Here is a 27,643-nt window from a genome sequence, read left to right on the forward strand (position 1 = left end):
TTTTATTTTTAAAAAGCTTTTTATTCTATATTAGAGTAAAGCTGATTAACAATGTTGTGATAGTTTCAGGTGAACAGCAAAGGGACACAGCCGTACATACCCTTGTATCCATTCTCCTCCAAACCCCTCTCCCATCCAGACTGCCTCATAACATTGAGCAGAGTTCCCTGTGCTATTCAGTAGGTCCTTGTTGGTTATCCATTTTAAATACAGTGTATGTACATGTTGATCTCAAACTCCCTAACTATCCCTTCCCCCAATTCCCCCCCTACCCTGTAGAACAAATGATAAGTGGTATTGGTTTTATCTTTGTCCCATTTTTACTGTTACTTTTTTTTAAATACCTTTTAAAAATTATTTATTTCTATTTGGTTGCACTGGGTCTTCATTGCTGTATGTGGGCTTTCTCCAGGTCCCACACGTACTGTTACTTTTAAAAGAGTTTAATTCTTTGGTCCTTAGAACCACACTTGATGCTCTAGAACTAAAGGGACCTGCCATATTTGTCAACTAACTGGGGCATGGCATTCACTCCAGATTTTCAGCAAATCTTCACCCATCTTGCAAACAGGACGGCGAATTTAACTATTTTATAGCATCTAGCAGCTGTCTTCTTTTGGTCCATATGTCCAGAGTCAAACCTCACTGCCTGCTATACAGCCATAGTGAAGTAAGATGCTTAGCAATCCTATTTTTCTGAGTTTTCCTTTGTCTCCTTTCTAAGTAGTTAAAAAAAAAATTTAACCATCTTGATAGTACATCAAGTAAGTAAACAAAGGGGAATCCCATTCAAATGCTATCTACCACATGCTGCTGCTGCTGCTAAGTCGCTTCAGTTGCATCCGACTCTGCGTGACCCCATAGCCGGCAGCCCACCAGGCTCCGCCGTCCTTGGGATTCTCCAGGCAAGAACACTGGGGTGGGTTGCCATTTCCTTCTCCAATGCATGAAAGTGGAAAGCGAAAGTGAAGTCACTTGGTTGTGTCCGACTCTTAGCAACCCCATGGACTGCAGCCCACCAGGCTCCTCCGTCCATGGGATTTTCCAGGCAAGAATACTGGAGTGGGGTGCCATTGCCTTCTCCGATCTACCACATAAGTAACTTCGTTTTTATCACGTGGTATATTCATAAATGTTTTACTATACAGTTTGTACACAAATTGGGACTAAAGACTGATGAATTGCCCTCCCATATAACTTACTGCTCAACAGAAGACCATCATAAAATATTTGGCAACTAAGCCTTACTAGCCAGAGAAAGACCTACATATGGTTTATCTCTTCCCAGCACTCACTAAATCAGAGCCTTAAAGAGAAATAGGAAAGCTCAATTTAACATTCTCACTACAGAAGACAAATAGTAAAACAGATGGTAGAATATAAAGCAATTTCAGCTTTTTATCACTTGGGTTCTTCCAGAATTAAACATTTAGACCACGATGATTTAAAAACATATCCGTGCAAAAGCAGGAAAACAGAAAAGGCATCCCAATTTTCATGGAATGCAAGCCACAGTCATGGAAATGGAATTTTCATTTGGACCTCAATAAAATCAGAGTGTGTGAAGACTGACTTTTTAATACAAAATTAACACATGACCCAAAGCACTCTGGTGCCTTCTGGTACCCAAATGGGATATGTTTTCAAAACTATGGTATTTTTTTAAGGCTGACTGAACTCTCAGCTGGATGGCAATCTTAAAAAAATTAGTCATATAATTGACTACTTTTTTAATGTTCATTTGGATAGTAAGAGCCAAGGGCAGCTGTAAAATAAACACACTCCAAAACCCTCCAATTCAATTTCACTGTGAAATTTCACTGTGAAATGTAGTCAGAGGTCCATTTGCAGCAAGTCATTAACCAGTATGACTCCAGGCTCAGCCCAAAGACCCAACAAGGAAAGTGGAGAGAACAATAGAGGACGAATGAGGGAAGACAGAGGAGCCAAGAAAAACTTGGATCTTGGGTCCCCTAAATCATCACTGGCTAACCTAAGGAGCCTGATAACACACTCATGGAGAAAAACAAACATTCTCTGAACACAAACTGTCCCAGACTGGCCTTCCCACATAATTACTGCTGCAATGTAACTAACAAAGTATGAAACTATTTCTTTTCTTAAGCAAGAGCAACACCAAGTGATTACAGTAGTGAACTGATTTCAAATAAAATGGAAAATTCTGCCACAGTTCTGTTTTCAAGAAAATCAAACATAACTTGAAAAGCAAATTTAAGCTCTATGTACAAACATTGTCACTTGCAAGGATGTCCCCTGCAGTGGCTTCGATCAGTAAAGAGTAGCAGTCCCACGTCTCTGCAAATGGCACAAATTTTGTTTCTTTTTACTGCTGAGTAATAGTCCATTGTGTATATATATGTACCAGATCTTTTTCCTCCATTCCTCTGTTGATGAACATTAGGTTGCTTCCATATCCTGGTTATTATAAATAGTGCTGCAATGAACATTGGGATTCATGAATCTTTTAAAATTATGATTTTCACCAGGTATATTAACACATATGTGGAATCTAGAAAAAATGGTACAGATGAACCTATTTGTAAAGTAGATACAGAGACACAGACGTAGAGAACAAATATATGGACTCCAAGGTAGGGGAGGAAGGTGGGCTGGAAGGTAGGGTGGGATGAATTGGGAGACTGGGGCTGACATGTATACATTACCATATATAAAATAAGAAGTTACTGTATAGCAGAGAGAACTCTGCTCAGTGCTGTGTGGTGACCTCAATGGAAAGGAAACCCAAAGAGAGGGGATATATATATATGTATACACACACACACACACACACACACACACACACGGCTGATTCACTTTGCTGTACAGCAGAAACTAATACAACATTGTAAAGTAAGTATATTTCAATTTAAAAAAGAATTGAAAAAAAATAGCATTCCATTAGAGACTAAGCTGGACAGGAAGGTTCAGCCTCGCCTATCTGATTCTACTAGTTTAAAGAGAGAAATACTCAATGAAACAGAGTTTTAGGCAATTGGAATGCCCTCCCTCCAGAGTTCCAGGGGAAAAAAAATCAGATTCAAAGGAAATAAAAGTTTAGTTTTTATTACACACCAAGGGACAAGTTATGGAACAGGAAACGCTTATCTCCTGGGCCCTGCCACTTTTGCTTCCTTCCTTTTAACAGGTTTGTTAAATCTGTTTGTTAACCCTGTTCTGCGGTACTGAATACAGTGCTGGATTCAGAGACAGAAACACTAACCTCTGCCACTTCCTGACTGTGAATCGTTCACAAAGATACTCCATCTCCTTGCTAAGTTATTACCAGAATTCAAGAAAGGACGTAACAGTCTGAACCCGGACCTCTAAGCTGTACCATACTAGATACTGAGGTCCAAGAGTCTGTCTCTGCTCTTGCATTAGTGGTGGGGTTTTGGATGAGTGTATGCAAGAGATCTGGGTTCAATCTCTAAACTGGGAGAATCCCCTGGAGAAGGAAATGGCAACCCCCTTCAGTATTCTTGCCTGGAAAATTCCCTGGACAGAGGAGCCTGGCTGGCTACAGTCCATGGGCTCACAAAGAGTCAGACGCGACTGAACAGGACTAACACTTTTTTTTTTCCCCCTTTGGGATGAGTACATATGTGCAAGTCTGAAACAAAAACATGTTTCTCTACAGAGCTAGGGAGCAATTATACGAAAATATGGAAACAGATGTGAAAAGCAAACAGTACATTTCCAAGTAAAATTGAAAGAACCTTGGAGCTTATGGAAGATACATTTAGAAGGTGTGGAGCCAAGGGTTTCAGGCTGGAAGGGGGTTATCCTCCATCCCAGAGAACCTTGCCTCTCTCCCTGCTGCTCAGTCAGTCTCAGTCCTCAGGGGGCTGCTCTCAGCTACCCACCAATTCAACCCCCTCAGGGGTCAGCAATGTCCTTAAGGTGTTCCTCCTTTGGTTTTCACACACGTGAGTCTTTACTTTTAATACATCATTCATGAAGTCTAAAAAGCTCTAATATCTCAAAAGAATGAATCTCTAATGGTAAAATTTCAGAAATGATAACAACGCTTTGAAAGTTTGGGGGATGGGGTATCTGTGTGTTCAGAATACCTCTCATACCATACCCTGTAAACAATTACATTCTTTTACCAATCATAAGACCAGACTTGAAGGGGCTGCTTTAACCTGAAAATCTTCAAAGAAAAGGTGACTCTTCACCTAGGTAGCTATATATTTTTCATTCGCTCATGTCAAGTTGGCCTAAATTAAAAATTTTCTGTTTCCAAAAGGCGTGCACATAGCTATATGTTGGTAAAAAGTTTATTAACTTGAGTTTTTAGCCCTGAGATTTTTTAACTATTCAAGAAAACAGTTTCTACTTCCAACTAATGAACTGAAAGTGAAAGCGTTACTCAGTTGTGTCTGACTCTTTGCAACCCCATGGACTGCAGCCCAACACGTCCCTCTGTCCATGGGATTCTCCAAACCAGAATACCAGAGTGGGTTGCCATTTCCTTTTCCAGGAGATCTTCCTGACCCAGGGATTGAACCCAAGTCACCTCCATTGCAGGCAGATTCTTGACTCTCTGAGCCATCAGGGAACCCCAATGAACTGAGGGCTAAGGCATTAAGGATGTAGCTTTGAGCATCTGTGGAGTTCTCCCCAGTTTTGTGAAAGAAATATTTCCCCAAATATAGCTCAGTCCTTACCATTAATACTCTCAGCCCCACAGAACAGGAAGCAGTCTTAAAGCACAAGGGCAGCAGTTATACCATGGTGGTTTAAAATAAAGCTTTGAACTTGGAGTTGCAGTTAAACCTTCTCTCTCACTTAGCAGTCACATGACCTTGGTCAAGTTATCTAACTTTGCTAACATCTGTTCCTCTATCTATAAAACAGAATGTCCACTCATTTTTATGTACACTAAGCCTATCCTTGTTTATCACACACAAACGTGCAGGTATTTGAGTTTCAGCTTCAGCATCAATCCTTCCAATGAATATTCAGGACTGATTTCCTTTAGGATTGACTGGTTTGATCTCCTTGCAGTCCAAGGGACTCTCAAGAGTCTTCTCTAACACCACAGTTCAAAAGCATAAATTCTTTGGTGCTCAGCTTGCTTTATAGTCCAACTCTCACATCTATACATGACTACTGGGAAAACGATAGCTTTAACTAGATGGACTTTTGTTGGCAAAGTAATGTCTCTGCTTTTTAATATGCTGTCTAGCTTGGTCATAACTTTTCTTCCAAGGAGCAAGCATCTTTTAATTTCATGGCTACAGTCACCATCTGCAGTGATTTGGGAGCCCAAAAACTGAGGATGGGGAAAACCTTCTATGCATCCTTGGAATTCTCACCAACACTTTGCAACAACGTCTAGACCCAATGGAGTCCTCTGCTATTTATAGCTTTCTTCCTCACCTCACTCTCTTACAAGCTCAAATTTCAGACTAATCCATTCATAACCAAACAGTCACCATTAGGGATTTTTAACTGAGGTCATCAAAAAGCTTATAAACAGTTACTTAAGATCAGTCTCTTGAAGGGTCTCCTGACTGGAGATGGAACATCTACAGGATATTAAACTCATGGCATATTAAATAAAGATTCTGCATGAGTTTACATTTCCTCAACTGTGTACACTTTCTAAAATGATGGTGTGCTTCTAAAAGAACAGACTACATGTTATTGAGGCCTAAGCATCAGCAAATAAGGAGGGAAGGAACGAACAGAACCAATCTAACCAACGGAGCCAGAATAAACAGCCCATATAGTTAGGCCTTCCTTTCATTTTTATTTCCTCTTATTTGAAAGGATATTTTCTAATAGAAGCAGAGTTCCTTTGTTTGAAAGCTCTGAATGCTGGGACCATGGTCACTCAACCTGAAGTCATCAATTACCTGGGTATTTTTAAAAATTCTGAAACCCTAGGCCTGGGACTCAAAAGGGCATTTTGAAAGAAGTATAGAGAACAGTTCTTTGTCAATTTCCATTTACTGAAGAATTTTGTATTGAACAGGAATTGGGTTTCCATCTTTTTACGAACAGCTAACAGAGCTGAAAAAAAAAAAAAAACAAAAAGCATTAAGGTAATTATTTTCCTTAAAAAGCAGAAGTGAAACACCAACCCTGGAACTTCAGAGCAAAAAGTCTGCTTACTATCAAAAACAAAAGTTCACCCAAAGGTAAACCAGAAGAGACTGCTGGTCTTTTCAGGCAAAAACAAAGAAGAAATGCATAAGTCGCTGGCTTTGTTACAGCATAATGTTTATAAAACATTTAATGCAGTGTTCTTTGCCAATTAGGAGAGAGTACAGGATTTACCTTTCAGTTTTAATATCTTTGCCTGACTTTCAAACTAGTAACATGAGCCAAAAGGATTAAGGAAACCCTTTCATACATATTTCTACACAACTGTCTTCCTTGGAAATTGTCTTCAGGGTAAAAGGGAATGATATTAGGCCCCTGTAGCAGGGACAAGCTAGATTTCCTTTAGATATAATTGGTACAATGTGAAATTTACTTGTATTTTCATGTCAAAGCCTGATTATCTGACCATCCCCAAGATTCTGTGAGCTACCTAATACTTTTTATATACCTTTAATAAAGCCTTTTCTGTTAAAACTAGCAAGAGGATTCAAAGTTAAAATAAACCACAGAGTCAGTGGTGCCAAAGAGTTTACAGTCAACAGACCCCCAAAGAAACAGAAATGTGAATGATTTTCTCCCTGAACTGGGTTTGAAAGTAGCAAAGATCCTAAGACTTTTAAAGGACCAGTAGTTCATTTTACATGGGGCAAAAGTGTGACCTACATGACTACCTATTGTGAGTCACAATGAGGCACCTACTATTAGCAAAAGACTACATGATCCCTGTTGCTTCCCAGGAAAGCTTAAAGAGAGAAAATGGCAAGCTCAGTATTTAAAATTCTTAGCTTGGGACTTCCCTGGGGGTCCAGGGGTCAAGACTCTATGCTTCCCGATGGAAGGGCTGTGGGTTCAATCCCTGGTTGGGGAACTAAGATCCCATATGCTGTTTGGCCAAAATAAACTCTTTAAAAAATAAGTAAAATTCTTAGCTCTGGGTACAATCATCAAATAAGGGGTTTTTATGACTACCACCCTAAGAAAGAGTCTCTTCTATGTTGCAAGGCTGAGATCACTGAAGTCAAACACAGAAGATGACCTTAACTTGCACCACAGCAATGCAGGTTGATTTCACAGTCCTTCTCTTGAGTACAAGTGAGGGAACTGATCAAGAAAGAGTGCGATCCTAAGAGCTCCAATGGAGTCCATCAGTATCCCAAAAATTAATTTAAAACCACTCATTTCCCCTTGCCAGACAAAGCTGTTCACTCTGCCATGAAGACCAGTCTGTTACCAACTTGCTATAGGAGTGTGTGAGTGCTCAGTCCTGTCTGAATCTTTTGCAATCCCATGTACTGTAGCCCAACAGGCTCCTCTGTCCATGGGTATTTTCCAGTCAAGAATGCTGGAGTGGACTGCCATTTCCTCCTCCAGGGGATCCTCCCAACCCAGGGATCAAACTCGCATCCCCTACACTGGCAGGCGGGTTCTTTACCACTGAGCCACCATAGGTGGCTTGATTGTAAACACCTCACCTAGGCAAGTTCCTTCTCAAGGGGTGCCAATTCTCCCCTTGTCCCATTCTAAATTGCTTCTATACCTAAAACTGGATATATACTCCAGCATGTCCTTTGACGTACATTACAAAATCAAACCATGAGTATACAACAACAAAAAAGGAAAAATCACAAGAATTGGTTAAATTCTATTACAAAAAACACCGAGAATAGATGTGAAAACAGATTCTGGGGATGGTAGATTAGTGGGAGAAGAACATCATGTTAGATTTACTCAAGTCAAAAATACAGAGACAAATAGCAAAAATGCTGGTGCCAATATACTAATTCTGGGTGACCCAGGTTGCTTGTTTTCTTGGTGGTTTAAATCAAATCTGGACTCAATCATGGCCTCCAAAATGAGGCTGAGATACAAGATTATATGTAGTAGAAAAAACATAGAAATCTGGAGGGACAGCTATCACATGCGACATAATTATATCTGTTCCCAATTAGGTCTCCCAAGAAGGCCCCATGTCTTTACCACAGCACTGAGAAATAAATGCTGAGGTCTTCGGAAAGCAGTATAATGGTTGGACTCTGTGGATCAAAATAAACGTGAAAGCTGTCTGTGTAACAGGTCCTACTTTTTCAATAGAGATTATGGGATCCAGAGTGGAAGAGGACAAGAGAGTCACTTTATCACAATAGATAAGACTGGCTTACTAACCATAATAAGCAGCAAGGCTAGAGTAGATACAAATTTAATTTGCTTAAAAGAGTTTACTCCAAAACCACTTGATTGATGAAATTAATGAAAGGTCATCGATATCTCTACAAGACTTATTAAAATGCACATATTCATTTAAGCAAGGTCAAAACATCTACAGGGTGAAAACCACCATAGGATTAGAACACTGAGATCAATGAGAAGTCAGTGGTCACGAACCTGGGAGACAATGCAAGGGATCATCTCTCCAAAGAAGGTCAGGGTTATGTCCACTGACCCAGAACAGGATTAGGGTTATGTCAAGTACTTTTAGTGAATTATCATTATTATGAATTATCTTTAGAGGATCTTAGGGGAAAGTTTGTTTCAAGAGTCTCAGGAAGGCCTATAAATACACCCAAATCTTTCTAAAGAAACTAAAGGGTGCCACCGTTTGGATCAGAAATTGTTAGTTTAGAAGGGCCTTGTTAATTTCAAAATTATAATTGCAAATTGTCTGAAACAAAAAGGAGACTACTGATGCTAAAACCGATGGACCATAGGTAATACCATGACGCCAAACCAAAATTATACCATTAAAAGCTTTAATGTTTCCTAATATTAATAAGCTCTAAATGTAAGAAATTTAAAATATAACATCAACTGTCAAGCTAAAATAAGGAAATCAGATAATTTTTCAGAAAGCAATAAGGAATATATAAAATATATAGAAACTTTCTCTGCAAGTATTTTGTAAATGCATATACCCCTGGAAAACTTGATTAATAGAAAAAGCAAAAATATACAATATTAAGATAAAAAAGGCAGGGGGAGGGGGAGGTGGGAAGGGCTTACCAGGTGGTGCTAGTGGTAAAGAACCTGCCTATCAATGCTGGAGACCTAAGTGACTCAGGTTTGATCCCTGGATCAGGAAGATCCCCTGAAGGAGGAAATGGCAACCCACTCCAGTACCCTTGCCTGGAGAATCCCATGAACAGAGGAGCCTGGCAGACTATAGTTCATGGGGTCGCAAAGAGTTGAACACAACTGAAGCAACTTAGCATACACACACAAGACAAAAAGTAATAACCGCAGGGTTTTACTTTTAATTATGATAAAAATTAAGATTTTAATGATTTTAAAATCATATGAGTATAGATGCAAGTCTATGGAAATGTTGCAGATACAATTTGTAGGTCCCCTCAGATTCACAAGAATGAACCTTCTTCTGAAGTCCTCAATGACCCAGCAGCCACTGCAGCTGTCACCAACACCACCCCATCAGCAGGCATCTCAGATCACTCCATCGTCTCCTGAGGCCAGTGCCAGGCTCTGGAAATATGACCTTCCTCACATCTTCCCATCATGCCAGAAGCCCCGGAAGCTCTAGTCCTCTTAACAGTACTCAATCAGACCCACGTAGGCTCTGATTCCTCCTATCACTGACTCCAATGAATATTCCCCAAAATTGCATCCCACATGGTGGGATCTGGCTTCTGCAGCAAGAGCCAAAGAGGCCAGGTGATGCAATCTGGAATGGCAGAGGGTGAGCTCCCCATGTAGCAAATATTGACCAACAAGAGCAATGAGATGAGAGGGAACTGGCAGATAAATCTACCTCCCTTCCTTCCTGCAACAAACTATTCCTATACTTATTTTCTTGATAGCCTGTCCGGAGTTGCCCTGAGTGACACACCCTTCACCTTTCAGGAGGCAGTGAGCACCAACCTGCATTTCCTTCCTCCCCTTTCACTGTCCCAGGATTGCACCTCCCAATAAACCATTAGCACTCAACCCTGGCTTCATCCTCTATTTTCCAGGGTCTTCAAGCTAAGACAGTGATCAATTTGAAAATGCAGAGAAAATAGTTGACTTTACCCAAATAAAAACTACTGTATTTGACTAATAGGAAGTAGCAAGCTTGAAAAGATTAATAATCACAAAAGACGTTGGAAAGCCAAGGTCTACCACTTTTCAAAAAATAGCAGGCCCAGATGATATAGCAGCTGGATTATCTCTACTTTTTAAAGTACAAATAATTCCTAATTTATGTTATTTATTCTCAACCACAGAATTCATTTTATGCATTATCATGTTCTTATTAACATAACATAATGAAGAAAAAACTCTAGGCAAATTTCACTGATGAATAGGATGCCAACATTTTAAATGCTATCAAATAAATTCTGGCAGTGCAGTAAAAGAACAATTCATCATAAAGATTTTTTATAACAAGAGTTTTTTATTTTTATTTCAGTTGTGCTGGGTCTTTGATGCTGCATAAGGGCTTTCTCTAGTTATGGCAAGCAGGGGCTACTCTTCATTGTGGTGCATGGGCTTCTTATTGAGGTGACTTCTCTTGTTCCAAAGCAAAAGCTCTGGGAGCATGGGCTTCAGTAGTTGTCGCGCGAGGGCTTAGTTGGTCCACAGTATGTGGAAGCTTCCCGGACCAGGGATGGAACCCATGTTCCTTGCATTAGTAGGTGGATTCTTATCCACCGTACCACCAGGGAAGTCCAATCATAAGGATTTTTAAATCATTAGCAGGTCATATCCATATCAACATGTATGAGAGAATTCAGTAATTTTCTCTCTATAGCACAAGATTCTTGAAGACAATCTCTAGGTCCATCCATGATGCTACAAATGGCATTATTTCATTCTTTAATGGCTGAGTAATATTACATTGTATATATATATACCACACCTTCTTTATCCATTCATTTATCAATGGATATTTAGGTTGCTTAGGCATCTTGGCTATTGTAAATAGCACTGCTATGAACATTAGGGTGCGTGTATCTTTTCTCCAGATGCATGCCCAGAAGTGGGACTGCAGGATCATACAGTAATTATTTTTAGTTTTTTAAGGAAGCTCCATTCTGTTCTCTATGGTGGGTGATATTTTTCTATTGTTCTTGTTCTTTAGGACAGCAATTTGCAATGTGGGTAGCACATACTCCAAGGAATAAGCCAACAGATGCACTGGAAAATATATGCCATTTATGGGGCATTTTGCCTTGTTCCTTGAAATTTCCATTTTGCGTGTAGCATCAATAAGGTACTACCATATGTATTATTCAAAAACATCTAGAAACTGTTATGATTATTATTATAATCAATAGAGAAGAATCATTCCATTCAGTTAGCTGTGTTTTTCAGGACTGAAGTTATGCTTTTCTTGACTTATTACAGAAAATAATAGAAAAATATTAGAAAAAAATAGAAAATAATAGAAAGAGTCCTTCATAAGAGAATAGTAAAGACAAATCAGATTTTTCAACCCACTAGTCAGAAGAATGCTTGTGAAACTGGAGTATAACACTGCGGGATTTTTTTCTGTGGCAAGTAGCATGCTCCTCTTGGAGATGAGCAAAACCACTTGACTAAAAGGTCCAATGTCAGTAAGAAGCAGAACTCTTAGAGAGGGTACCTTGAGCCCCCATCTTCTCATTCCCAAATCTGTTGCATCACTTTCATTTATGCTATAGCTGTATCTTTCTGGGTCCCTTAAAACCCTGTTGCAGTGGAGGAGGCAGGGAAGAGTGGCATAGAGTTAATATGGTTTAACTTAAATGCAGAGTACATCCTGTGAAATGCCAGACTGGGTGAATCACAAGCTGGAATCAAGACTGCCAGGATAAAGATCAACAATCTCAGATATGCATATGATACCACTCCAATGGCAGAAAGCAAAAAGGAACTAAAGAGACTCTTGATGAGGGTGAAAGAGGAGAGTGAAAAGGCTGGCTTAAAACTCAACATTCAAAAAACTAAGATCATGGCATCCAGTTCCATCACTTCATGGCAAATACATGGGGAAAAAGTGAAAAAAGTGGGACTATTTTCTTGGGTTCCAAAATTACTGCAGATGGTGACTACAGCCACAAAATTAAAGGATGCTTGCTCCTTGGAAGGAAAGCTATGACAAACCTAGACAGCATATTAAAAACATTACTTAAAAGAAACATTTTGCTGACAAAGGTCCATATAGTCAAAGCTATGGTTTTTCCAGTAGTCATGTATGGATGTGAGAGTTGGACCATGAAGAAGACTGAGCAATGAAGAACTGATGCTTTCGAACTGTGGAGCTGGAGAAGACTCTTGAGAATCCCTTGGCCAGCAAGGAGATCAAACCAGTCAATTCTAAAGGAAATCAACCCTGAATATTCATTGTAAAGAATGATGCTGAAGCTCCAATACTTTGACCACCTGATACAAAGAGCCAACTCACTGGAAAAGATCCTGATGCTGGGAAAGATCAAAGGGGAGGAAAAGGGCCAACAGAGGATTAGATGGTTGGATGGCAACATGGACTCAAACGGACATAGGTTTGAGCAAACTCTGGGAGATAGTGAAGGACAGGGAGGCCTGGTGTGCTGCAGTCCATGGCATCACAAAATGTCGGACGTGACTTAGTAACTGAACAACAATGGGATGGGGGTACCTAGAACGGCTTCAGTAGCTTGAGTTTTAGATCTCCTGCTTCTCTTACTGGATGAGTAAACTTAGGAATTATTTTCATCTCTCCAAACCTCAATTTCTTCACTTTATAAAGAGAACACAGTAATCTCTACCATGCTTACCTCAAAGGGTTATCAAGATGCAATGATATAAAGTATGTCACTATACCTTACAAGTTGTCAAGGCTTTACAAAGCCAGGCACTGTTTTTATCCGTAACATTCAGAGGAGGGGCCTTGGGCAGGCATGGAGCCCAATATAATCTCGGACCTTTTGTATTTATACAGTGAAGGCACTGACACTCAACTCCTCCATTTACAGACTGTTTAATGTGGAAAACCAAAGAAACTGCAGATTCCCTAGCCAGGAGCTGCGAACAGTGAATCCCTATTCCAACACAGCTTAAAACTGAACCAAGGCAAGAACTTAAGGATACTAAGGAAAAAGGGACAGTTTTTACCCATCTGTGGTTATGGAAAGCAAATGATTGTATGCCCCCAAATCAGAAGGAAAATAAGGGGAAAAGATGTTCAGTTTGGGCATTCTTGGAGAAGAAACTGTGTACACAATTCCAAAGGAAATATAAATGTCCCTGTTTCAAAAAGCATCTTTTGGAAAGAAAAACAGAGCCATGTTGCTTCTTTCTAGCCAAGCTCAGAAACTCTTCATTAAGTCTTCTTCATGGGAAGTTAATGTAACGAAAGAACTCCTGGAGGAATATTAAGAACTAATACTTTCCTTGGACTCACTTAATTCTATAATATGCAGATAGAATTTTTACTTTAATAGCCATCTAGGGACTATTTAATACTTTAACATTTTCCCCTAACCATTTCTGCAGCTTATGGTTTGCTACTCAGAGGAGTGGGGGAAAAAATATGACTGGTAATGCTGTCAGGCGAAAAAGGGAAACTTTTCCATCATTCATCTCCTACTTCCTTATTATATGGCTCCTGAAGGGTTGTTGCCTGAAGGGTTTAATAGCCAAGGAATTAATTAAGTCTGTTCTGGTAAAAACATTGCTGCTATGGCTGTGGTTAGTGATTTCTTTAGCATAAGTTTTAAAAGCTAAATCATCACCCAGTAGTGAAATGTTCTCTGTTGGTTGAGTCCTCCTCTTCATTATTCTCGTAAGTTAACTGCAATTTCAGGGTTTGGTGTCTGTTTCCATTATGTTGAGTAGGTAAGTGAGCCAAAAGAGTTCTTAACATTTCTGAAAGTCCCACCAAGTCAACCGGTCCAAACCTGAGACCACCCACTAAGACGGATATAAAGACTGCTTGGTTTGAAGACTAAGATGATAAATAAGCCAAGTAAAATAAGATGAAGGGACCACTTTTAGGCTACTTCCATCCATAAAAGGCTTTCAGAATACAATCACTGTATTGTCTCATAGAAGTGTTTAATGCTTGCTCCCCAGACAGTGACCCAGAGTTTCTTAGAAGAAAACCACTTCAGATTGACAGCTACAGGGCAAAGTGTAAGTGGTCCAAGGAATCGACAAGCAAAAAGAAAAAAGTCAACAACAATGAACATAGTGACTGAGGACATCAACCAAAATCAGAACTTTAATCAAGTGTCCCCAAAAGAGTCTATCATGAGATTTTGATTTTTCAGAATATGAACGGCACAATTTAGGGACATGGTAACAACCTAACAGGCAGATCTAGACAGTCTGCTTATGACCAACCTAGGCAGCATATTAAAAAGCAGAGACATTACTTTGCCAACAAAGGTCTGTCTAGTCCAGGCTATGGTTTTTCTAGTGGTCATGTATGGATGTGAGAGTTGGACTATAAAGAAAGCTGAGCACCAAAGAACTGATGCTTTTGAACTGTGGTGTTGGAGAAGACTCTTGAGAGTCCCTTGGACTGCAAGGAGATCCAACCAGTCCATCCTAAAGGAAATCAGTCCTGAATATTCATTGGAAGGACTGATGCTGAAGCTGAAACTAATACTTTGACCAGCTGATACTAAGAACTGACTCATTGGAAAAGACCCTGATGCTGGGAAAGATTGAAGGCAGGAGAAGGGGATGACAGAGGATGAGATGGTTGGATGGCATCACAGACTCAACAGACATGAGTTTGAGTAAATTCTGGGAGTTGGTGATGGACAGGGAGGCCTGGCGTGTTGCAGTACAGTGGGTTGCAAGGAGTCAGACACAACTGAGCAACTAAACTGAACTGAACTGCTGCTAAATCGCTTCAGTCGTGTCCGACTCTGTGCGACCCCACAGACGGCAGCCCATCAGGCTCCCCCATCCCTGGGATTCTCCCGGCAAGAACACTGGAGTGGGTTGCCATTTCCTTCTCCAGTGCATGAAAGTGAAAAGTGAAAGTGAAGTTGCTCAGTCGTGTCCGACTCTTAGCAACCCCATGGACTGCAGCCCACCAGGCTCCTCCGTCCATGGGATTTTCCAGGCAAGAGTGCTGGAGTGGGGTGCCATTGCCTTCTCCAGAACTGAACTGAGACAGTCTGCAATTTTATTGGATTTTTTTCTGTAAAAATTTAATTTTTTATCCTTGGTCTTAAAGACTAGAAAAGGCTGCCTGTATTCCTAAATGGCAAAGTACAGGCTTCTAACACAGATTATGATCAGGAAGGTCTCTTGAGCAGAAGAGCAGGACGTTGCTTTCAATGGCCTTCAGCATCATAACATATATATCAGAACTTCCCTAGTGGCCATGTGGTAGAGAATCTTCCTGCCAGTCCAGGGGACATGGTTCAATCCCTGGATCAGGAAGATCCCACATGTCACGGGGAAACTAAACCCACAACTGCTGAAGCCTGTGTGCCTAGAGCCCTAAGATTCACAAGAGGAGCCTGCACACTACAACTAGGGAGTAGCCCTTGCCCACTGCAGCTACACAAAGCCCACACACACCAACGAAGGTCCCATGCAGCCAAAAATAAATTACAAATACATATATACATATGCACACATGCATATTGAGAATTTAAATACATTTCAGTGACATGAAAATATGTCACATAAGAAACGATGTATAGAAGTACCTCAAACATGATTTTCATCTCTAGTTACTAAAACAAGAAACCTGGGAAAAATAAAAAGTAATAATAACACATGATTCTGGATCTCATTATCAGCCAATAACATAGTGAACTAGAAGGCTGAATGCCCATTGAGTTTTTGTTATGAATCAGAATCAAACTGCACCGAAATCTGTTTCTCTTTCAAAACAAGCTTGCACTCCCCTTTTTTGTTGCATCCCTTTTTAAAAGTACATTATTTGGTTCCATGTGTGCTACTAATAACTTTTATTGTCCTTGCTAGATGGTCAACCAGTATCTCCTCCCTCTTTGACATCTATCAGTGCAAGAACGCAAAAAAAAAAAAAAAAAAAAAAGATACTTCGAAAAAGACATGCTGGCATTAGTTTGGAGTTCTAAGAGAAAAAGTAAATAGGAGCAATGAAGCAAGAATAAAGCTTCTCACTTGAATAATAGTGGGAAGTTTCATTCATAATGAAGGGCATCTGGTATCAACTGGAGAGTCTTAAGACCTGTTTTAAGATCAGCCACTGAAATCTGGATGCTAACAACACCTAAGTTTTTATCTTCAGTCTGCTCATCTACTTGGACATACCTAATAAGCTTCTTGAAAGTAGTCAGAGCGTTAGTCACTCAGTCCTGTCTGACTCTTTGCAACCCCAGGGACTGTAGCCCACCAGGCTTCTCTGTCCATAGAATTCTTCAAGCAAGAATACTGGAGTGGGTAGCCATTCCCTTCTTTGGAGGATCTTCTGAACCCAGGAATCGAACCCAGGTCTCCTCCATTGGCAGGCAAATTCTTTACTGTCTGAGCCACTAGGGAAGCCCAATTACTTTCTTGCCCTACCCCAAACCCACCACACCTCACTCCTTTCCCACCCTCCTGAGTAACGAATTGGTATGATAATTTCTGACATGTTTCTAAGATAGCAATTTAGCCCTGAAAACTTGAATACACTTAAGGAGGTTAACATTCTTAATTGGAAACTTTAATAGGAAATTCTTATATGGCATGTGTCTGAGATCATTACATATATTCATCCATTGAATCCTCATAACCTCATGAAGTAGATAGCCATCCACATGTTTACAGTTGACAGAATTAAGGCACAAAGAGGTTAAGCAGCTGGCTCAAGAACACACAGCTAGAATTGGTAGAGTTTTAATTTTAAACCAGGTAGTCTGGTTCTAGAACCCTTATCCTAAACTCCCATCCTAGGCTGCCTCCTAAAAATAAGCAAACACACCAAAAACGCAAGATTCTAACTTGGTCACTCAACTCCTTTTAACCTCATACCTACTTTACATTGAGAGTCCCTTGGACTGCAAGGAGATCAAACCAGTCAATCCTAAAGGAAATAAACTCTGAATATTCATTGGAAGGACTGATGCTGAAGCTCCAATACTTTGGCCACCTGATGTGAAGAGCTGACTCATTGGAAAAGACCCTGATGCTGGCAAAGATTGAGGGCAGGAGGAAAAGGGGACGACAAAGGAGGAGATGGTTGGATGGCATCACCGACTCAATGGACATGAGTTTGAGCAAACTCCAGGAGATACTGAAGGACAGGGAAGCCTGAGGTGAGGCAGTCCATGGGGTCACAAAAGTCAGACATGACTTAGCAACTGGACAACAACTACTTTACATTGATTATCTTTGGAATTTTTAATCATTTCCAGTTTGGTCTCAAGCTCTCAAAGATGCAAGAAAAAGATGAGCAAAACAAAGCCTTTGGATGGAAATAGTAAAAATGTGCTGAATGAAAAAATGAAAGATATACTAGGACTCTCTACTTTCTCAGGGCCATCTACTGGTTAGCTTATCTGCATCCAGCAAGCCCAGCGCTTTCCTGCTACTCTCCTTGCTCTGAGCACAGGTTTTCCATGGACTTATGTCTTTAGCACTGGCTGCCTTGAACCTGGAGGTAATCTGGCACTCGTCTTTCCTTGGGTCTGTTCCTCTCTCCATCTGCTCTTCAGACCCTGCGTTCTCTGAGCATTCTCTAAGGAAGCCACCCTGGCTTCTGCTTTCCATAAAATTTTGGTGAAATATTTTAGGCGTGTAAAACTGTTACAAACAGCATTTAGCTAAAGAAAGAAAAAATGAGAGCAAGTGCTTCAACTGAAGCCCCTGTGAACCCTGCACGATCCTTTTTTCTTCTCTTCTCCCTGAATTAACCACTATCCTGTGCTGGGATACATTTTTACACTTCTAATAGGACTCCAGAATACAAACAATATCGAGTTCTACATGATTTTAAACTGTATAAAAAATGGTATCTCATTGTACATGTTATTCCCTCAACATTATAGGCTATTTTTAAATTTTTTAAAGTCTTTATTGAATTTGTTACAATATTGCTTTGGTTTCTGGTCGCAAGGCATGGGGCATCTTAGTTCCCCAACCAGGGATTGAACCAGCACCCTCTGCATTGGACGGTGAAGTCTTAACCACTAGACCACCAGGGAAACCCCCTAGATCATTTTAATAATAATAAGTTCTAAGGATGTAATATACCGCATGATAAATATAATTAACACTGCTGCATGTTACATGTGAAATTTAAGAGGTAAATCCCAAAAGCTCTCACAAGCACACAAAATTTTTTTCTATGTCTTTTTTATCTATGAGATGACATATTTACTAAATTTACTCTGCTCATTACTTAATGAAGTATGTAAGTCAAATTGTAGTGCTGTAAACCTTAGAATTACACAATGCTATAGGTCAATTATGTATTCAAAAAGCGGCAGGAAAAAAAGTCATCATAATAATATTTAAAGTGAACAACTTAACCCCACAGCTTAAGAAAAAGAATGTTACTATTACCATAGGCTCCCCCTTGATCCCACCCTCCTCTCCCTTGACTCCAAGAGGTTAACTATTACCTTGACTTAAGCATTAATTTTTTCTTAAACAGCTGCTACCACTTTTGTCTGTATACCTAGAGCAAGTATTACTCAGTTTTGCCTGTTTATCATCTTATATAATGTTTGCATATATTCTTCTAATGACTTGCTTTCTCCACTCAATACTTTGGAAATTCTTCCATGCCAGTTCACACAGCAGTAATTCCTTTCTTTTCACCATGGCATAATACTACATAGTGCTTTGCCGATACTGGGAAAGATTGAGGCCAGGAGGAGAAGACGGCATCAGAGGATGAGATGGATGGATGGCATCACCAATGCAATGGACATGAACTTGGGCAGACTTCAGGAGATTGTGAGGGACAGGAGGCCTGGCATGCTGCAGTCCATGGGGTCACAAAGATTCAGACATGACTGGGAGTGTCTGAACAATACCACAAGTACTACCTCATATGGCAATTCCACTAATGACCTAGTCTCCTATTGATGAGGTTTGATTTTGTTGTTTGTGTTGTTGTTTTCATCTTTTGGGACGGGGGTTATAAATATGCTTGACCATGCCTATGGCAAACACATGAAAACATCACTCCATGATTGTTCTGTAACTCAGGTTTTGGTGGGGAGTAACTTTAGTCACTTCTGTATTTTCTAAATTTAGATTTAAGTTCAGTCAACTCAGGATTTTCCTCCCTGATTCTTTCATCAGAAATGTAGTCCCGGTGGCCTTATGGAAAGTCAATTTCGTACAGCAAGGAAGCTTCTGGTCCATTGCCATACTCTATCTTCCACTGACATCCTCCACGATCCATCTCATCCTACTCTGGTTACTTTTGTTGTGTGATTTTGGTCTTCATCCTTCTCTGGTGGCTAGCTCAGAGATGTCACAGATTCTCCCTCTTAGCCTTTCTGTACTTTTCTCTAGAGGAAAATAAGGCTTCCCACGGCACTCTGTGGCCACAAACCACTGGAGCACCACCGAGGCCTCTCTTCCGAGATTCACACTGGCCAAGAACTTTTCCACAGGTCTGTCTTCTCTGACTTTATCAGGAAGAGAGGCTTAGAAGCTACCTGGGGCCTTGGGGACATGAACAAGAGAATTCTCTAAAGATAGAAAGAAAGTGAAAGTAATTCAGTCTCCCACTCTTTGAGACCCCATGGACTGTAGTCCATGGAATTCTCCGGGCCAGAATACTAGAGTGGGTAGCCTTTCCCTTCTCCAGGGGATCTTCCCAACCCAAGGATCTAACCCAGGTCTCCCACATTAGAGGCAGATTCTTTACCAGCTGAGCCACAAGGGAAGCCCAAGAAGACTGGAGTGGGTAGCCTATCCCTTCTCCAGCAGATCTTCCCGACCCAGGAATTGAACTGGGGTCTCCTGCATTGTAGGTGGATTCTTGACCAACTGAGCTATCAGGGAAGCCCTAAAGTCTGAGACTGCAGTCAAATGTTAGTCCCTCTTGAGGGTCTGAGTTAATTAGCCTAGTCCCTGGGATGACTTGAATGCAAAGGGAAGACTCTTGTGGAATAAACCAGTGAGATTATCCGAAGGCTCAGCTTCAGTACCATAGACACTCTCCAACATGGCAGCCACTTGCCACATATGGAGATTCTAGTTTAAATGGTGAACAATTAAGATTAAATAAAACTTAAAATTCAGATCCTCAGCTACATCATCCACTTCTGAGGTTCTTTCCCTCACCATAGAAAATTCTATCGGACAGCACTGTCTCAGAGGATGTTTGCACAAGAGAGAGCCAAGTGGGTACTCCAAAGAAAAGCATCAGTCCCTAATAGCAGAACTGATTTTGCCATCAAGTATCCAGATTCACCCTGGTTTCACCTCAGCATTTGGGAGAATGGCTGGTGGGCTCTCACCAGGGGTAATGGTCAGTTTTTGAAAGACCTCAAAAATCACTCCTTCCCTCTTTGGCTAGAGGGAGAGGATGCAGGAAGGGGCTGTAATCATAGGTCATTAGACTGACCTGAGCCAGAGGGGAATAAGACACTGTCTTCTGGCTACTCCCCCACATGGCTGGTACCTGTGACAAAGCAAAGCAAGGTAATTCTCCACTGCAAAATGTGCACTGCTTAATAACACCAGCCCATTTCAGCAAGTCTCACTCATATAAATTGAAAAGTTGCATGTTTTTTTTTTTTAATTTTATTGGTGTGTAGTTGCGTTATACTGTACAGAAAGCAAAGCATCTATATGTATATTCTGTCTTTTTTGGATTTCTTTCTCATTTCGGTCACTACAGAGCACTGAGTAGACGGTACGTTCGCATTAGTAATTATTTCATGCTGTTGTTGAGTCGTTAAATTGTGTCTGACTCTTCTGCAACTCTATGGAATGCAGCCCACCTGGCTCCTCTGTCCATGGGATTTTCCAGGCAAGGATACTGGAGCGGGTTGCCATTTTCTTCTCCAGGGGATCTTTCTGAGCCAGGAATCGAACCAGAGGCTCCTGTTTGGCAGGCAGATTCTTTACCACTGACCCACCTGGGAAGCCCCTGTCTATTTTATACAAAGTATCAATAGTGGGTATGTATATGTCAATCCCACAGACGGCAATGGCACCCCACTCCAGTACTCTTGCCTGGAAAATCCCATGGGTGGAGGAGCGTGGTAGGCTGCAGTCCATGGGGTCGCTGAGTCAGGCACGACTGAGCAACTTCACTTTCACTTTTCACGTTCATTCATTGGAGAAGGAAATGGCAACCCACTCCAGTGTTCTTGCCTGGAGAATTCCAGGGACGGGGGAGCCTGGTGGGCTGCCGTCTATGGGGTCGCACAGAGTCGGACATGACTGAAATGACTTAGCAGCAGCAGTATATGTCAATCCCAATTCATCCCACTCTCCTTTTCCCTTTGGTATCCACATGATTGTTCTCTACATCTGTGCCTATTTCTGCTTTGTAAATTAGATCACCTATGCCAATTCTTAACACGTTTCAGTTTTAAATGTCATTCTCTGCACTTCGACGTGTAGACTTGTCAGTCACTGTATATTGATCTATTTTAACTGCTAACCTAAACCCTCCTTCCATGCGCCTTCTTTTCTCAACAACTTTATAAAAAGAACTTCGTAGCTCTCGTGGTTATGCAGTATCTCAAATTTTCTTCTCTCCCACTGTTCCAGGCTTGAGCCAGGTACCCCAGGTGGTATCCTTCTCCCTCCCCTGGATTGCTCTGGACAGCACGGGGGCAGCCCTGCACGCTGCACATCCAGGGACCTCTGTCCTTGGAGGATCTGAAATCAGTCAGGGAGGGGAAAGGAGAGGGAGACTGGATACGTGGAAGAAAGGAGAATCCAAGCTATTCCTCCTCCTCAGCTCCCTCTGGGCTGTGGCTCATACGACCCAGCCTACAGTGACCTCACTCCCCACAGAGGGACTCTGGGCTCTGGGCTCTAGGCTCTAGGCGCATCAACTCCTTCCTCTGTCCCTCCCGCCAAGGAGTGACACTAGCTTCCTGCCATCCAGTATCAGGCTTGGCTCCCCACCTCCTGCCTGACTTCTCAGCAGTTCCATCACCCAGCCTGACGAACATTAATGACTCAGTGTGAACTTTGAAACAACCCTACAAAATCCATTCCAGCTCTCATGGGAAAGCTGCCAAGTGTCTTCCCCAGTAATTGCAAAGCACTCCCATCCCTCCCAGAAAAATATCAGTCTGTCTCTGTAAGCCAAGTTCACAAAATTAAACTCTTTCCCTAAATTGCATGCATATATGGGTACATGCACTGTATCCTGGTCTGATTCTTTTTTTAATTGTAATCTTCCAAAGCAAGGGAGAAATACAAAAACCCACCCCCCTGGGCTTCCCTGGGGGCACAGTGGGTAAAGAATCCATTTGCCAATGCAGGAGACATGCATTCGATCCCTAGGTAGAGAAGATCCCCTGGAGAAGGAAATGGTAACCCACTCCAGTGTTCTCGCCTGGAAAATCCTATGGACAGAAGAGCCTAGCGGACTGCAGTCCATGTGATCGCAAGAGAGTCAGACACAACTTGGCAACTAAACAATAACTTCATCCTAGAAGTGGCCCAGTACCTGTGTCTTGGATTTTTCTACCCAGATATACAGTGTTATAGACCTGATGTCTTTTACTCAATTGTGTAAACGTCTGATGAGGAACTCTAGCAGTCCAGGGATCTCACATTAAGAGGTCCCTCAATTATCTACAAAACCACAGCATTTTAATGTTCTAGATCACAATGCATTATGACTATGGGTGAATCCACTATGAGTGGATTGCCATTTCCTCCTCCAGGGGATCTTTCTACCCAGGGGATTGAACCCAGGTCTCCTGCATTGCAGGAAGACTTTTTACCATCTGAGTCACTAGGGAAGCCCAAGGGCAGCACTATTTTTAACCATATCACAATGAAACAGCTATTTTATATTAGCTATTTCTTTACCTGTCATCTTCAAATGTTTTAGCAACACAATTTTGAATAGATCTACAGCCTTCCCTGGTGACTCAGACAGTAAAGAATCTGCCTGCAATGCAGGAGACACAGGAGACCCAGGTTCAATCTCTGGGTTGGGAAGATCCCCTGGAGAAAGCAATGGCTACCCACTCCAGTATTCTTGCCTGGAGAATTCCATGGACAGAAGAGCCTGATGGGCTATAGTCAATGGGGTCTCAAAGAATAGGACACAACTGAGTGACTAACAGTTTATTTGCCCTAAATCTTCCATCTTGCTTGAAAAGGTACGTTTCTGTTTTGTCCCTGTTGTTTTGCTTTTTAACAAATCATGCCATAGCTACTTCTAACAGAGATGGAAACACGCTGTACTTGATCAGCTATCAGCTTCCCTTAAATTTCTGTATTTTAATTCTTGTATTTTCAAATAATGGATGTACCAGACTTAACCATTTGAAAGACAAGCCTAATCAATACAGCACACAGTATGCCACCAGCCAGGCCTGCACTGTTCATGTTTCAGGATTATTTAACAGATGTCAGAAACTGCCGTTCCAGGCCCATGAAAATGGTGGAGCCTCTCTTGATCTTAAACCCACAAACACACACACACAAAGCAACTTTGCAAGAAAAGAAAATTTTTTTAACTTTCTTTGGTCTTCTGAACTTCAAAAGGCAACCACAACTTCATTCCGTTTTACATTTTTTTCCCCTTCTCCTTTACAATATCAATTGAGGTCTCTCTTTCTACATCTTTTTAGGGAATTGTTACAGATGCTTCTGGGATTTATAAAATAATTTCCTGCACATTAATGCAAAAATTCTGTGACTTCCCAATTCAATAGAAACAAAAGTGATGATTCCAATTTGAATGCTCTCTCTTTTCTTTCTGATCTTTGCCTCCTGTTCCTTTCATCTCACCTTTTCCATTTCTGAGCCTCCAGATCAATCTTTTCCTCTGTTGCTCCATTCTACCCTCTGACCCTTGCACAAAACAGGAATTCAATCAAACACATTCTTGCTCAGTCGTCTTTTCCTTGGACCTTCTGTCAGTCATTGACTCTCACTATGCACTCTTTTCACAGTTAAGACAGGTCTCGAAGAATTACCCACCACAGCACCTTTTTATCCATTAAAGGATATAACCTTAACATTGATCTGTTAAGATCTGTACGTTTTTTTATTTGCATTTGTTTATTTAAATTGTTTTGGCCGCACCACACAGCCTGTGGGAGTTTAGTTCCCCAACCAAGGATCAAACCTGAGCTCCCAGCATTGGAAGTATATGGTCTTAATCCCTGGACTGCCAGCAAAGTGCCAGATTTGTGTATTTTTACAAAACCAACCTGGTCATCAGTAAAAGGAGAAGGATAAGATGGCAGCTGGAAGACCAATTGGGAGGTAATTACAGTGCCCACAGAAAATATCGTAAGGCCCCGTGGAGGCAACAGAAGCAGCCTGGGAGAGAAGATGGAGTTAAAGGACACTGAGAAATAAAACTGACAAGACTCAGTGTCTGGGATGTAGGGGCTGGGGGAGAATAGGTGGCAGAGAAAGACTCCTAAGTTGGTCTTTGGTGGCAGTGCAATGCTGTCTTTCAGGAGATACGAAGAAGAACAAGTTTTAGTCAAAACACGATTCTTTCAGTTTAGATAAATATCTTTCTTCTGGGAAACAGTCCTTGGCTTCTGTTTCATTGAATTCAAAGTAACCTCTCTCTCATTAATTTTTTGGATATCCTTCTAAAGTGTTCATGACAACATAAGAAAATCTGCATAATGCATTCTCACTAAAATTAGGGTATCATGCACAGTGATCAGTTTATTACATCTTCCATATTAACCATTTGGGGAGGTATATAGTAGTATCACACGGCAGTGTTGATTTGTACCCCCCTTATGATTAATGGTGTTGAGTATCTTTTCAAGTACTTTTTTGCCATTTGTATCAGGCTGCTACAGCTGCTGTAATATATTATCATAAGCTTGGTGGCTTAAAATAAGAATTGTATTCATTCAGAGTTCTGGAGACAGGAAATCTGAAAATCAGCATCACTGAAATAAACTTAAGGTTCATCATGGCTCTGCTTCCTTGGAAGTCTCTACAAGAGAATCCTTTCCTTACCTTTTTGTTGTTGTTGTTATAGCACAACTCATATTTCAATTGGACAGAAAAAAATGAGTATCATTTACAGTATCTTAAGATAAACTGTCTTTGAATGAGAGTTGTTTTTATAGTACACTGAAGTCTACAAGATGTAAAAAGTTACTATTCTAGAAAGTTTACTACTGCACAAAATGAAGACTGATGAAATCAAACAGCAGGTAGGGGCGGGCCTGTGGTTTCTCACGTTTCATTAGCTGCTGTAACAGTCCTTCAGGTGGCTGAGGGAGTTTCAGATTTTCTTTAGACATCATTAGGTGTCGAAGCTCTTGAGGACAACTTTGATGCTATTATTAATTCTGCCATCTTGGTAGCATTGATATGGCTCTAATGGGGCTCCACCACCCCCATTAGAACTATTAACTCCTTTCATATTAATTTTTGTTATAAATTTCACAAAGGGGGGTGCTTCTGAGTATTGGGGTCCATATTCTATTTTAAGGCTGTATTTTTAGTTTTTATAAATTGTTCTTGAGAGCCCAAACATCCCTGCCCATCTTGTAAGTGCCGTGTCTTCATCATCTTCTAGACTTTGACTAACTGTGCTATCTCCTACACCTTTCTGGTCTTCTTCCAAAGTTGGAAATTGCAAGGAACTTTTACTCCCGAGCCCATGGTGGCTGCCACCTTGCATCACTGTCACTCCCTTCCTTATGCCGCTTTTAGTTTCCAGAGCTATATTCCTCGAGTTCCTTGGCTCCAGGCCCCTTCCTCCAGCTTCAGTGCTGTGGGCAGTCTCTTCTGTTTCTGCACCTATACCCTTCCATCACGCATGAACAAGGCAGAAGTCCAGGACATTTTTATGACCTGGCCTTGGAAGTCACATAATATCACTTTCATAACAGTCTAGATGAAGGCAGTCAAAAAAACCACCCTAAAGAAGACTACAAATGACCAATAGGTACACGAAAAGACACTTAGCATCACTAGTCAGAGAAATGCAAATTAAAGCCACAGTGAGATATCGCCTCACAGTCTTAGGATGAAAGTGAAAGTCGCTCAGTCGTGTTCAGCTCTTTGCAATCCCATAGACTATACAGTCAATGGAATTCTCCAAGCCAGAATACTGGAGTGGGCAGCCTTTCCCTTCTCCAAGAGGCCTTCCCAACTCAGGGATCGAACCCAGGTCTCCCGCATTGCAGGTGGATTCTTTACTAGCTGAGCCACAAGGGAAGCCCAAGAATACTGAGGTGGGTAGTCTATCCCTTCTCCAGCAGATTTTTTTTTTTTAATTCTCATAATATTTTTTTTAATTTTAAAATCTTTAATTCTTACATGCGTTCCCAAACATGAAACCCCCTCCCATCTCCCTCCTCATAACATCTCTCTGGGTCATCCCCATGCACCAGCCCCAAGCATGCTGTATCCTGCATCAGACATAGACTGGCGATTCGATTCTTACATGATAGTATACATGTTAGAATGCCATTCTCCCAAATCATCCTACCCTCTCCCTCTGAGTCCAAAAGTCCATTATACACATCTGTGTCTTTTTTCCTGTCTTGCATACAGGGTCGTCATTGCCATCTTTCTAAATTCCATATATATGTGTTAGTATACTGTATTGGTGTTTTTCTTTCTGGCTTACTTCACTCTGTATAATCGGCTCCAGTTTCATCCATCTCATCAGAACTGATTCAGATGAATTCTTTTTAACGGCTGAGTAATACTCCATTGTGTATATGTACCACAGCTTTCTTATCCATTCATCTGCTGATGGACATCTAGGTTGTTTCCATGTCCTGGCTATTATAAACAGTGCTGCGATGAACATTGGGGTACATGTGTCTCTTTCAATTCTGGTTTCCTTGGTGTGTATGCCCAGCAGTGGGATTGCTGGGTCATAAGGTAGTTCTATTTGCAATTTTTTAAGGAATCTCCACACTGTTCTCCATAGTGGCTGTACTAGTTTGCATTCCCACCAACAGTGTAGGAGGGTTCCCTTTTCTCCACACCCTCTCTAGCATTTATTGCTTGCAGACTTTTAGATCGCAGCCATTCTGACTGGTGTGAAGTGGTACCTCATTGTGGTTTTGATTTGCATTTCTCTAATAATGAGTGATGTTGAGCATCTTTTCATGTGTTTGTTAGCCATCCGTATGTCTTCTTTGGAGAAATGTCTATTTAGTTCTTTGGCCCATTTTTTGATTGGGTCGTTTATTTTTCTGGAATTGAGCTGCATAAGTTGCTTGTATATTTTTGAGATTAGTTGTTTGTCAGTTGCTTCATTTGCTATTATTTTCTCCCATTCAGAAGGCTGTCTTTTCACCTTGCTTATAGTTTCCTTTGTTGTGCAGAAGCTTTTAATTTTAATTAGATCCCATTTGTTTATTTTTGCTTTTATTTCCAGCATTCTGGGAGGTGGATCATAGAGGATCCTGCTGTGATTTATGTCGGAGAGTGTTTTGCCTATGTTCTCCTCTAG

At 41.0% G+C, this 27,643-nt stretch overlaps 1 pseudogene; it reads right to left on the reverse strand.

The window, feature by feature from the left end:
• Positions 1-27,643, reverse strand: part of LOC132659476 (ubiquitin-conjugating enzyme E2 variant 1-like) — a 39,007-nt pseudogene continuing 11,364 nt past the window's right edge.

Source organism: Ovis aries, chromosome 3, assembly GCF_016772045.2.
Source record: "Ovis aries strain OAR_USU_Benz2616 breed Rambouillet chromosome 3, ARS-UI_Ramb_v3.0, whole genome shotgun sequence".
Taxonomy (NCBI): domain Eukaryota; kingdom Metazoa; phylum Chordata; class Mammalia; order Artiodactyla; family Bovidae; genus Ovis; species Ovis aries.